At 27.6% G+C, this 14,859-nt stretch overlaps 1 protein-coding gene and 1 long non-coding RNA gene across 2 annotated transcripts in view; one reads left to right on the top strand and one right to left on the bottom strand.

Annotated features, from left to right (window-relative positions):
* The window catches only part of LOC143199428 (uncharacterized), a 120,478-nt gene that overhangs the window by 78,746 nt on the left and 26,873 nt on the right, over window positions 1–14,859 (bottom strand). The gene's annotated exons all lie outside the window — the stretch shown is intronic.
* LOC143201599 (uncharacterized) lies at window positions 6,105–8,328 on the top strand. Its single transcript, XR_013006978.1, has 3 exons — window positions 6,105–6,203; window positions 6,305–6,379; window positions 8,192–8,328. It is a non-coding gene; the product is annotated as an uncharacterized LOC143201599 (long non-coding RNA).

Genomic DNA, 14,859 nt, shown 5'->3' with positions numbered 1-14,859 from the left:
TCTCTTTCTATGTTGAAAAATCTTGAAAAATCACTATGTGAGCTAAACAGTTTAAGTCTTACATTAGACTGAATAAGGAGACAATGCGTAGTAAACTTATTTTTTATTCTAGGAGTTTGTTCTGGAACGAATCAATTTTTTGTAAATATTTTTTTTATTTAGCTTTACTTATAGAGTTATCTGTTTATGTTTTTACTATTCATCATATATCCGCTATATGATATAGATAAGTGAACATTGAAATAATAAATATTAAATATTATATTTTTGCTTAAAAATCGCCATTAATGGAACTATTGTATTTGATTTGTCATAAATCTTCATATAGTATTAGACTTATTAAACTATCTTTTCATCACAAAATTAAGCCGTTATGTTATCAATTGCAGACGCTCATTATCTTGAAATTTATCGAAATATCTCGAAATATCAACAAAATAAAATAATGCACACAAAAGTGCCACAAAAGCAACAGCATTTAGTTTAAATTATTTCAACAATCAAAATTCATATGGTAGTTTTAATATCATTATTTACAGTGCAACAAATGGTTAATTTTATATCTTAACAACATCTTCAGTTTAACTTAATTATCACATTTCAAAAGTTTGAATATTTATTAATGGCAATTTATTATATATGACCTACAGATCTGGTAACTTTCAAAAATCTAAATAATTGCTTTAAATGTCAACACCAAATATGAGGAATTTATTGATGTATTAAATTACACCAGATCGAAATCATAAAACTATACAAGATCGCCTTATTTCATAGAGATCGATTAATTACAGCAGTGACGCATATTGCGACATTCGGATTTGGTAATAAGGAAAATTCTTTAAATAAAAATTGGTCGTTAAATATTAAACTCCACAATTAACTTAGTTTTAATGACAATACCTTTATGGGTCTTCAAATTTACATTATCAACAATCTGGTCTATCTACTACAACCACGTTAGAATGAAGAAATTAATATCAGACTTGAAAATAAAAAGTTGTAAATCGCAGTGGCCTTTATGTCGCATTAGCATTTTTCAATAATTACCTCTAAACACACTTCATTAAGTCTATATAAAATATTGTTTACTCTACGTTGAGGTGAGATATAAATAAAGATTTAAATGCAACAAATATGTCAGTTCAAACAATAGGGGGCTAATTTTTCCCTTTATTTCCATTTAATTCCTATACTAGATAATGATTACTCAAAGATAATACCAACCTCACACGTTTTTGTTATTACTTAAGAAACATAAATATCATAAATAAAGTATTCCTTAACATTTACTAGAAAAATAGGAATATCCACATCTGCTAGAGTTTTTTTAGTTATTTAAATATCTACTTCACTAAAATATACCTTTAAAGAATACCTCTAAAAGGTTAAATTGCATGTCCTTCAATACCTTTCTGACAAGCTAACACACACTTGCATAAGCTATATTCAAGATATTATCATTGTTGATTTTACAGAACTTCTAGAGATCTATTATCTCGAGTTATTAAATGGCCTTGAACATTGTTGCCTATTATGCATATAATTTTCGTATTCGCATGAAAGTAAAAAGTGACATTGAATCTATCGACGTGGAAAGTATCATTCCGAAGAACAAAAGATTTAAAAATGCAAATTCATTAATTTTGATTCTATTTATATACAAAAAGCTTAATTCATTTCATAGAAATTAAGTTCGAATGTTAATTATTATCATATATATTTACAACAATTGTTTAAAAGCAAATAATACAATTTTATTAACATTAGGGATGTCAAACCGAATATCTTGTTTATCTCATATATTTTAAAATATTATTATATATTTTAAAAAATATCGATATATCGATTTCGATATTTTTAAAAAAATATAGATATATCGATCTATCGGAGAAAAAAATATATTGATTTTTTTTCACATCCCCAATTAGTATATATTTGACACAACCTGTCACTCTATAACTATTAAGTCAGTTTGTGATTTATGAATTGATCCTAATGGATAAGGAGATAACTCAAAGGTTGAGGGTACAGCTCTATAATGCTTGACCATCACTAGGTCACATTTCTAAATGTTCGTATTTCCATTTTAATTCACGACACCAAATACTGGGCAATCGATATCCTATACTTACAACACAATGTTATCACCTGAATACCCAAGAGCTTTTTTTACAAAAGAAATATATTGTCCATATAAAAATTACGGAAAAGTATTTTACATTTAAATCTAATAATGTGAAGAGTGTGACAAAATAAGAATATATTTACAAATGCAGTTAGGTGCTTATTCCTACAACAAGCTAATATATATATATATATATATATATATATATATATATATATATATATATATATATATATATATATATCCAAATGTATTTCTCGATAGCTCTATAGGGTATATCTTCTAGAAGCTTCTCTAGGTTCTTCAATGTGACTTTGATAATATTCTAAATTAGCTTGTTGTAGGAATAAGCACCTAACTGCATTTGTAAATCTATTCTTATTTTGTCACTCTCTTCACATTATTAGATTTAAACGTAAAATACTTTTCCGTAATTTTTTTTTGTTTTTGAATAAACTTTGTCCTGTATAAACCTAACAATAACATTCACAACAAAAAATAATTATAAAGAATTTTGTGCAGTGGTTGTGACGTTATACGTACATAAATTTCGGTAATTAATTTTTATTTATATAGCATGCACTAATTCTGGCAAACGATCATAGAGTGTATAACATTATTAAGGTCAGTCTTAATTAAACTAAACTTTTTTACTAATTCCTTGAGAATCAATAAAGATTTCAGCAGTAGCGTGGATTAGTTTAGAATTATTTTTAAGGCAAAAAACACAATACTGTAATAACATTCTTAACTGAAAATCTAATTAACGCACCGAACGAAGTCAATGTACTATGCTTTGTAATTTCCACCTAAAATTAACAAGGCATTGTGTTAACACGTCATTTGAAACATGATTTTATGAAATCATACATATAAAAATTCATGTAGAAAACAGATTATAATCCGTTAATTAGCAGAACATTACGGATCACATTAAAATGTTTACCTACTCGACCATTAAAACAAATATCCCTGGCTTTTCTCGCAAATTGAAAAGTATTATTGTCGACCTGATAACATACATCACCATCCAATTACATTATTAGAAATTATTAGACTGCTAATTAAAAAGCAGAGAAGCTTCTATTTTACTGAACTATCAAAGTTATCTTTGTTACATTGTTAAAGAAGACAAAATTAAAATATATTAAGATTGATTATATATTAAAAATTAAAATATTATTTTTTATTAAATCATAATTATTTAATTTAATAAATATTGTAACCATATATCTTGATTGAATAACATTTAAAATATTAGATTAAATGTAGCTCAGCATTAAGCCTACCGATTTAGAAACCAGAATTCCAGAATGCATCCGGCGTTACCCAGCCTGGTTAGTAACTGGAATCATTTTCTTTATCGGATTCTGAACTCTTGCCTTTTAGATAATCAGAATTATAAATAATAACAAACATAAATGTACAACTACGCCCCAACACGATTTGAACCCGTAACTGTCGCAACAGTAGGATCTTCGTACTGTTCGTTGGCCACTGCGCCAACCAAGCCAGTAGTTGTAATTATTCATAAAAAAGATTGTAAAATCTGTCAACAAAAACAACCCAACCATGCCAGTAACAAAGCTTGGTTAAATGGATGTCCGCGGATATGTTCTGGAAAGTAGATCATCTGCCACTTTAATAATAAACCTATGGCGATGGTTCAGAGCCCAAGTTAAACGGTATATTCGATCCAAAATAAAATAAAACAATGCGGTAACTTCTATTTAACGGAGAGTTCTTAACGATTCTATCGATTAATTGCAGTATAAATTTGACTATAGATTGTTGAAAGTACTATACTAACATTATTACATAAGTATACTTTTGTTCCTTCAATATCTTCAGCTTCAATATATGAAAGAAAATGTATACATATATTATGTAACATAGACGGTTTATTATTAAAAACTACTAATAAAAATTCATATATAATGAACAAAGTATTTGTGGCACATTATATAAAAATCTAATTTTTACTATTTACTCTACTAATTAATATAATCTAATCTAATGGGATAGTGTTTAATATTCAGTACTTGCATATATTATCTAAAACTTTTCCCCATAGTTTTAACAACATGGCGTTGGTTTTGAAGTGATTCAATCATCGATCCATTTTCGCATTTCTTCAGAATTTGGAGTTCCAGTCTATTAATGCTAATATGAGCTATATCACCCTATGTAATAATCAGAAGGCAGTGCCTGGTGAGTACACTGGGTGCAGCGGAACTTTCCATTTGAACTGCAGCAGTGTATCCTTTACAATTCTTGCAACATGTTGCCGAGCGTTGTCATGCAAGAGGATAAATTTACGTCTGTTACTCGCTATTGCTGGTATTGTTTGCATCAATACATAGTTGAATTTATTCATATGAAATCTGTAGACATCTGCAGTAAGATTTCCATTCGGCTTTAGCAGCTCATAATACACCTTGCTGACCCATCATATGCACAGCATGACTTTATGGCTATGCATATTCCCATTCCCATTACCTAACAATTTGTCACAAAATACTCTCTTTTACATCGTAAGCAATGAAACCGCGATGCAATAATTCGAAATGGTATTTTCAGTCCTTTGGATCTGTTCCATCGCATGCAAACGCCTAGAAACTATTGATTCATCAACAGCTAAGCTATTGTTCGAATTCAATTCAATTTTAACATTTTTTTAACAGAATATATATGTTCTGTTTTTCTTTTTTCTTTCTGTGTTTTTTGAGTTCTTAGTCATTGCCATCAAAATCATTACTTTTAAATCGTTCAAACCCAAAAATAAAATTTGAGGTATGACGGAGCAGCATCACCTAAAAAGTTTCAAAAAGCGTTTATCAAAGCTTTGACGCCAGATTTGTACAAATTAAACAGCAACAACAATAGTAATAAATTCCTCAATAATACTAAACGAAAAACTATAATTTTATGTGGAGAAGTTTGAACGAATTTAACAGTTAAGTTGGGTTAGATTGTTATGGTATTGCTTCCATTTCAATAATGATAATATATAATGATTTTTATTAATGTAAATTAATTCGTATCTATTCCGGCCTGATGAAAATTATTAAGCTTTTTTTCTTTCTAATTATTTATAATACTTGATAACACGATTACGATTTTAAAAGCAAACATACTGAACATGGTTGTTTATAGAACATACAATCAGAACAAGATATGTTGTAGTCACCGAAAAAAACTTATAACGCAGTAAATGACGATATAAGGTTAATCTGTATATTGTGACTAAAACGATATATATTGACAATAATCATGAATTGAAATGTGTTCATGCGGATTTATTCGCCTCACAAACACATTCGATAGGTTTCTAAATATTTTATATATAAGATAAGTGTCTCTTTAAGACAAAATTTTCCAGAACTTCAAAAAAAGCCACAAGAATGTTACGCTGTTAATATTTGTCGTCTTGCGATTAGTTCATGCGGAACACATCCGCTTTCCATCAGCGTTATAAATTAGTTTAAAAAAAGCGGAAATAAAATTCGTTATGCCTTTGCTTTAAATTGATTATTTAACTAAAATTGTAGATATTAACTTTAAACATAATTTTAACATTAGAAGTAAACATTTTCTTTGTATTGTAGTATAAAAATAGCAATAGCTAGACCATCAACAGGGAATAAACGTACGCCCTCTAAATATTAATCGCCAAGGTTAACCAGTAACACAACTAAGACACGCCTAAAACGATATTATTTTAAGCTATTAATATTCAGTAATGCCCCGAGCTTAACTAGTAAAACATTTTTTTATTAATTTCTTTAATTCAAATTTATTCATCAACATACTCTCCTTTAGTCGCAATATACTCAGTCCAGTGCTATTCTAATGTTTTTAGAACATCTTCTGCAAACAGTTCTTCATTTCAACCATGTATTTTTTCCATAAGGTATTTTTTGAAATCTGTAACCGACGAGTAGTTAAAGTGAAGGCTATGTCTAGACTATGCGGTGGGTTATAATACAATTTGACACTGTAATTCACTCAATTTGATCATCGTTTTCATTGAATTATTTTGCGCCAACCAAGCCGGCAATTTTTCATCTTATAAGTAAGGTTAAGATATTACTGATACGGGTAACGTTCGTATTGTTTTTATTTATTTATTTTACATATAGAATTAAGTATTATAGTGTTATTTGTCCCTTATAGTAGGCAATAATGGATAAAACATTTAGTTTTGAACACGGATTGCACTGAACAAGCATTTGAAGAAATTTCGTCTAGGTGAGTATCTATTCCATAATTTATTTTAGTTTTGCAAATTAGATTTAATTCTAAAGTTAATTCACTAACTTTTAGATAAAATTGAGCTTGTGAAAGTAAAATTTCACAGATATATCACTCTATGTGCTTTGTCTTAGTAAGAAAATTGAACAAGAAACATTCAAAATTAATTTGATTGAATATTTTCAACGGTAGAAATATAATATTGAAAAATCATGATACGGGCACCTATTTTGGTAAAAATTGTAGCACATCTAGATTTGATTGTCATCAAGTATTATAAGATTATATCAAAAAATCATAACGTTTAAAACTCCTCATCAGTAATTTTAAAATTAAAAATTTTAACAGTTGTTGGTATTGCTTTTAAAATATTATAGAACATGACACTTGGAGATATAAACTTTAACGGATATTTTAGATTAATTGTTGAATCCAAGAAATTAAACCCAATACATGTTATGTTCTTGAAGTATATATATATACAATTTACAAGAACTGAAAATTTCTAACAGAAAATTATATCAAAAAATTACCTAATATTTAAAATTATTATTGATAGAATTGTCTAATAAACAATTATATTTTGTATACACTGCAATAATATATCATAGTTAGAAACAATTAAATAATTTAAATAATATTATATTATTGGATATAATGTTACAAGTAATTGTGTAATAGCGTGACGACTAAAGATGATGAACGGTATTTCTCATTAAATTGTGTAAGAAATAATCACCGCTATTATTGAAAAAAAGCGGAAATTTGATCGAAAGTGAAATTACAAGACATGCGATAATACTGAAAAGTGCTGTTAAATTTTCAAAGGTTAATTACCATTTATAATTAATATGAAATAACAAATCTACCCATCTGTTAATAATTATAAATATTTTAATCACATGGAAAAAATGTATCCACCAGTTATATATAATTAAAGCTCAAAAGAACAATTCAAAGCATAGGTGATTTGACAAATGTTTTATACAAACTGGAACAACAAAAAGTCGTTGTCAGCGCCAGAAATCGAACCCACGACCCCCGCGTGTAAGCTGAACGCTCTAACCACTACATCATAGAGGCAGTTGCCTGCAATATTGCTACGGATTCCCAAATGACAGGGTCAGTGCTTCAAAAGAAAACTCTAGGACTTTTGTACTGAACTAATTTGATAAGCAAACCTTTACCCAAAAATCTTCAAAAACCCCTGAAGGGTGTAGAGATCACGTCCTTGTATTCATGATCAGCTTACCTAAATAATTTAAAACTATACAATTAATTAACAATTAATATTTAAAGAACTATCCCCTAACCCCTAACCGTTTAGGAGTTGTACTTTCCGTCACATCAGCTCAACAATAACATTCAATAACATTATATACAAATATCTAATTATTTTAGGCAAAACATATGTGAAAATTTTGTACGTGTCTTTGAAATTTGAGGGCTTCCCTAGATTTCCCCAGATTCTGCTATCAGATCTTAGCTTGGTTCCATTGGAAATACCTAGGAAGTGTACTATTTCGAACAAAAAAAATTTTGAAAATCGATAATTGACGGAGAAATCGGTAAATATACATAAAAAATATATACAATCGAATATAGAACCTTCTCCCATTTTTAAAAACAGTTAATACATAATAATACACATGCATCGATCCGGACTGTTTCTGATATTATCTGACAACTGCCTGACCAAAGCTAACAAAGCAAATATTATTAAACTAATTATTCTTTTTAAAAATATTATTTTTGGTATTAGCTCAATATCTACTATTATATAATTTAATTTTAGCATATCTCTTACAGCGGAACACGGAACAACACGGAAAAATGTTCACCTAGTATATGACACAAAAGTGTAATGTCTTGGTTCCAATCTCTTCATCCAGTGATAAGTATGACGACGTTCATCTTCGTGGTCTGTAACATGACCCGTTAGATAATAAATGTTGTTGGGGCAGAAAATCGTTTTTAAATTGTGGTTATTTAACAAGCGACATCCGAAAACCGCAATATCTCTAAGTTGATCCATGAGTTGAAAGTCCTTAAATAGATTTTTACGGTTTAAAAATAAATCAAAATAGAAATAAAAAACAACAATTTGTGTCGGTATTTTCAGGGTTAAAAGAATATCATTCTGCACAGAACTGAAATTATTATTAATATATGGGAATAATATTTATGACTTTAAGATATTAAATGTTTATTAATGTATTAGTTATAAAATGAATTGTTTATTTTATTTATAATTTTTGATCCATAATGCAATTAACACATTTATATGTTAATCTCTACTGATGTAAGTTAACATTAACATATAAATAAATATTTATGGATGTATAAATCCGTGTAATTAAGTGTAGAATTAAAACTACAATCGGTCCAAAAACCTCCAAAAAAATATAAAATTGCTCTATAAAAAGTATCTTAAAAAGAAGTGTTGAGACGAAAAGTGTCATTTTTGGACTTTTAAAGTTATTAATACATGTTGTCGATTGTAATTTAGTAGAAAATTAATTTAAAAAGTAAGACAGATTTATAATTTCAAAGAATATATTCCCAATATTCCAAACAAAATTCTGGGTATAATCCTGAAAGTTTGCTGGAAAAAGGAAAAAGCATTGTAAACTAAAATCATTTAATCTCATAGTTATTTTTTAATTGCCTTTTATTCAAGAATGCGTTCACTAACTATTCATAGGAATACTAATAATAGGTTAATGAAAGTTTTCTTCAAAACGTAACGTTCTTCAAACCTGTTAGTAAAAAATGATAAAAAATTGAAATTTTACTTTTGCTTATAACTAAAATTTTAATATTTTTTTTAAATAATAAGAGTGCATTAAGATAATATATTTAACTAGTAAAGTAATATCTTTAATCTATGATCAGCTGAAAAAGTTTCAATAAATCTTACCGAACACAATGTGAATTTTGCAATCTTTGCATCAATTCTTCAGCAAAATGTAAGTTTCCAGCGATTAAATACCGTATATGAATATTAATTCCATTAATTCTTAAAATGCAGCTTAAATATTATAATGCAATTTTTTATTCATCGTCATATAACTAAAAATTAATCTTAATAGCAGAACGTTGTACCTAACTTTTACGTAACTAACAATCGTCACAAGGAAATGTAGCACGTGGGATGATATGTAATAGAAAGTCCCACAAAGCCTACATTGCAATTAAGTTTTCAAGATGGATTTTATAAAATTTCGATAATAATAGTAGCATGAGAATGCCTTCATACGCAATAATGTAGTCGAACAAATGTACACCAATTATGTTTAATTAAAAAAAGAAAATATACACAATCAAAAAGAATAATACACGCTGTCGAGACAATTATACACATCTTATAATTGATTTAACCACGACCTATTTCGTCATTGCGAAAGTAATATAATAATATCAATAAGGAAACATATTTAAATTAAATTATTTCCTGCTGAATGAAGAAAAAGAATACCCTAGAATAGCTAGCAATTACATGCAACAAGTTGTCGAAGATTTTATAGTCTTATTTTGGTTTAACATTTTAACAAGCCGACCTGAAAATCTACTTTAATACATTTACGTAAATGTAATTCTATTTTTTATAAGTCAAAAAATATTACGAAAAGACAAAATATTGAAAATGAAATATATCAAAAAGCAACTATTTAAAAATATGCTTTTATTATTCTTAATATATTAATATATTCACAATATATAATTTATTACAGTATTTATTATTATATTTTCACATAATTTTCTTGCTCAAACAAATTCATATAAATCAAAAATATAAATAGGAAAGTGTGCTTAAAAATATATTTGTATTACTCTAAATATATTAATATATTGATAACAGAAAAAACATATAGATATCTTAAAAAGCTTTTATATATCATATTAATTTTTAAAGTATTTATTATTATATTTGGCCATAATTTTCCTGATATAAAATATTCATATAAATCAAAAATATAAATAGTAATAAAGAATATAGACAATAAAATATTTTAAATAGATTCATCCTAATAAACTAAACAAAATAGTAAATACTTTTAGAAAATTTCAAGCAATTCAAATGTTACACATTGAGTTTTATTAGCTCTTACTATAAAACTTCAAATTTTGTTATTTTATAGCATATTTTATAGAACAAAAATGTCATTCAAACAAATAATATGAAGTGATTATTATGGAAAATTATTTAGGAAATTATAAAGTACTTTTGCGTGGCCCTAAATGAAATAGTAACAGATAGTTGTTAATTTACTAGCAAAAGAATTATATTTTAAAAACGTGTAAACAGAGATCGATTGAAATGGAAACGTTTCATCTCAGTTGTTACTAATAATGCATAAGCATCAAGTATGTACTTGTGACGAAGAACTATCTATTGGAAAATATTTTCATAATTTTTAATAATAAAATATCAGAAACACACTCACACCTTCAAAGTGTTATGGAGTGACCTTAAAAGTGACTATAGGAAGATGTGTTTGCTTCAAATGTGTTGCAGATCATCAGCGATTATTACTTTTTGTGTAAAATAGATTTCCTTCCATTTTCAACATTGAACATGTAAAATGATGACTTTTTTCTCTCTATCTTTTGGGTTAGATGCGTCCGAATATCTATAGTTTTACTTGCTTATATAATCTTCTAAATGAATACTGGCTTCGTCACTAAAGATTTTATTACTTATTCTACAATATTTTACAGCAGCTTTTACCGTTATTTTACTACCATTACCAAGCAATCCAAATTTAAATATGAATTTTCTCAATGCACACTCTGTATTAAAAATATTATCATTTTGAAATATTTTTTATATAAATTTAAATTTAAATAATAATAAATTAGTGTAATAAAAAATAAATTTGAATTTTCCATAAAACAAATTAATAAATGTACCAAACACGTTATAAATAATGCTGAAAAATTGTTATTTTAAACGAAAATTTATACGGAACAGAGAAATCATGTCAAGTCGAAAATAAATAACAAAAACGCTCACAGACCCATTTTTTCAAATCACATTGTCACTGGTCACGACAGAACCAACCATATATTGAGTTGTCCACTCGAAACTGGTCTTAATTCTATATAATTATGTGGTGAAATTTTATCTGAATCGGGTTCAGTCTATTAACGTATATTTTAAGCGACAGGTGTTCAATTGATTTAGTTTAAGGGTACCGAAATATGATTTTTTAATAAAACTCTGGTTGAGGCATATTAAAAATTACAAATTGTTCATATGCTAGATCTCAATGTTTCTTTCATTAATGCTGTTTTAACACTGTTGTACCAAAATAATATAAAAAATTATTTTTAATTATAATTTTATTTTAATCTCTACATTAGTAAATTTCTACATTGCAGACTCTCAGTAACCACTGTATTTTCCGATAAAACCTTTTGATATATTTTAAGCATTTTAACAGGATTTAAATTATAATTAAATATGTTTACACCTTTAACGAATGATTGGTCATTTAAATTAATATATTGATATGAATTCATTATGTACCAGGTTGTCGGTAATTTCCAGTTTTCACTACAGATTTTACTAGCCACAAATATGCAATGTTATGATGTTATATAACAAATATGCCAATTTATTCTACTTATATTAACGTTAGAATTTCACTTATATTAACGTTAGAATTTCATAAGTTATGTTCCGCCGCAATAACAGGGTTATAAATTTATAATTTTCTTAAAATACCAATTTTTGTGTGCTTAAAATGCCAATAAAAGTAATTATTGTTCCATCAAAAGAAAAGAGCCACGCAAAGTAATCGTTTTCTGATAGGGGCTTAACGACGAGCATACTACAACCGTAAGAACAAGTTGTGATTTCACCATTCAAGGGGCGCTCTGGTAGGCCGAAAACGATTGAAAATGCGGAATTATAAGAGATATTGAATGAGGACCCAAAACAAAATAAAAAAATAATTAAAAATAATTTGAGTCGCAATTCATGAACAATTACGAGTGATGCGAACAATCCAAAAGACGAGAAGATTGCTGTCATATAAATTGAATGACAGGTAATTAAAAAATCAAAAAATCGTCTGTGAAATGCTGTTTCAAAATTTTATACGAAGGTATCATATCATAATTATCAATACTAAACGTTAAGGTTTTAAAAAGTCTAAATATTGGAAGAAATTAAATAATTAAATAGATCAAGGTAAACTGCTCAAGGTCCAGTCACCCTTCTCTCATTCGACTTTTTTTAAACGGTCCAGCAGATAGTCACCTCCGAAACACTGTTTTGGAGAGAAGGACTCACCCTTAAATGAATATCAGTGTATACAATTTGAAAACAAGATTTAAGGATTCACTAATGTTTGGAATATCAGAATGCGTATGAATTTAGAAATGTATGATAAACGATGGAGTATACAGAGATTATCGGAAAAGTTTGTTTTGTTCGCTTAATGTTCTCTTCCGATGAAAGCCATATCAGGTGTTAAATATGTAACAATATACAGTGGGCACGTAATATTTATAAGTAGAACTATTCGATAAATATGTAATTGTTTATTCAATCGATAAGTTAGATAACATAGGTCTGCAATAAAGAAACTGTTTGAAAATTTTCTAATTTTTGTATGAATGCTATGGTATGCTGAAAACGAAAATTATATGCAAAAATTCTAGGATGTTAGGATTTTTTGAAATGTATTTAAGATCCATCACAACACAATGACATCTTTATATATATATATATATATATATATATATATATATATATATATATATATATATATATATATATATATATATATATATATATATATATATATATATATATATATATATATATATGGCATCTATTATTATCTTTTTTTACCAAAAATAGGATTTTCCACCGAAGAATTTTTTTAAATGTGAAATAAACTACAAAGTCATTCTTGCAATAGTTTTCTAACTAAAGTTGTGCGTGCTGTAAGAGTAAATTTATTATCTTCATTGAAAATGTTTTTTAATAATGATATTTTGATCATACTTATACAAATATTATTATTGGCAAATAAATTATCCTTCCTGAAATTATTGAACACCTTAGTAAATACACGATCCTCCTTACGTTCACGTAGCCAATCTATGGATTTATCAGCTGATTTACTATAAATTATTTTTGAGTACTGATAAACTATAAATACAAAAGACTTATTGGAATTACACTTCTGCAAATTGTCTACAACAAATCCTAAAATAAAAAATAGCCTCGACTTATATGAAATATGCTAATTAACAAAAACAAAACAATACCGTTTCGTCATTGGCAAGAATCATAATTTATAATTGAGTTCTGTTATCAATTATAATATATAAACCAGCGAACATTCCTGATACAGTTAATCAAAACCAGAATGTGTGTGGAAATGTTGATATCAAACTGCTGTTACGCGAAATAAACTTTCGTTCGTCGAACAAACATTTTCCTCGTAATTATCCCAACATTCAATTTAATTATTGAACGGTTTTTCTTTTTATTTCGCTTCGTTTTCGCTCATGCTAATCGCTCCTGAGCGACCATTAATCCGTTTAATAACAGAATCGTGAAAAGTAATTTCAGACATTTACAAACTTATGCTAAACTTCACGAACTGTTCCACACAGAGCTAACTGTTTCCCCGCATGCCTTATATGATAATTTATCTATATGACTTTATAAAATCGTTGATTATACATAGCGATGTTACGATTTAATAGGACAATTTCAATTCTTCCCCGCACTACTCATTCACATTATAATAAATACATCTCTAATAAATTCTAGGATCATGTAAAATAAATTAAATAAACTAAAACTTTTGAAACAGCTTCTCACAATACCTGAATTAAACTTTCACTCCAAAACTTGTCATTTTTTATCTCAATTCTGCCCTTGTTATCATTTTAGATCAACCAACATAATAGGAAATATACCTTCATATTAATTTTAGTGTACATTTTTTAATCATTATAGTATTAATGATAAATCAAATATTTTTCCTGCTCCAATTCTTGAGGTCTTATTCATCCTTGACTACTGTAACTGTGATGTAAATCTACATCATCAGCTTTCGAGTTTAAAAATGTGTTGAAATATAATTGTAATAGTGCTGAATTAAACTTTTTCTGATAACAAAATTAAAGGGATGTATCAATGCAGAATCATATCATAATAAGCATGGCACTATAGAACAAGTGCACAGACTTGTAACCAAATTAAACACTGACCTAAATGCCAAAAGATATTGTTCGGCTGCTTTTCTAGATATACCTCAGGCTTTTGACAAAGTATGGTATACGGGCTTGTGGTTAAACTAAAGAAACTTCTCCCTCATTCGGACTATCAGTTACTAAAATGTATCTCACTGATTGACATTTTTCTGTAAATCAAGGCGATGAACATACCGAATTAAATCCCATATATTCAGGAGTTCCGCAAGGTAGTGTACTGGGTCCAGTACTGT

Source organism: Rhynchophorus ferrugineus, unplaced genomic scaffold, assembly GCF_030347505.1.
Source record: "Rhynchophorus ferrugineus isolate W39M unplaced genomic scaffold, kcgeb_rfMv2 rfM1, whole genome shotgun sequence".
Classification (NCBI taxonomy): Eukaryota; Metazoa; Arthropoda; class Insecta; order Coleoptera; family Curculionidae; genus Rhynchophorus; species Rhynchophorus ferrugineus.
This window is presented reverse-complemented; position numbering and strand designations above follow the sequence as displayed.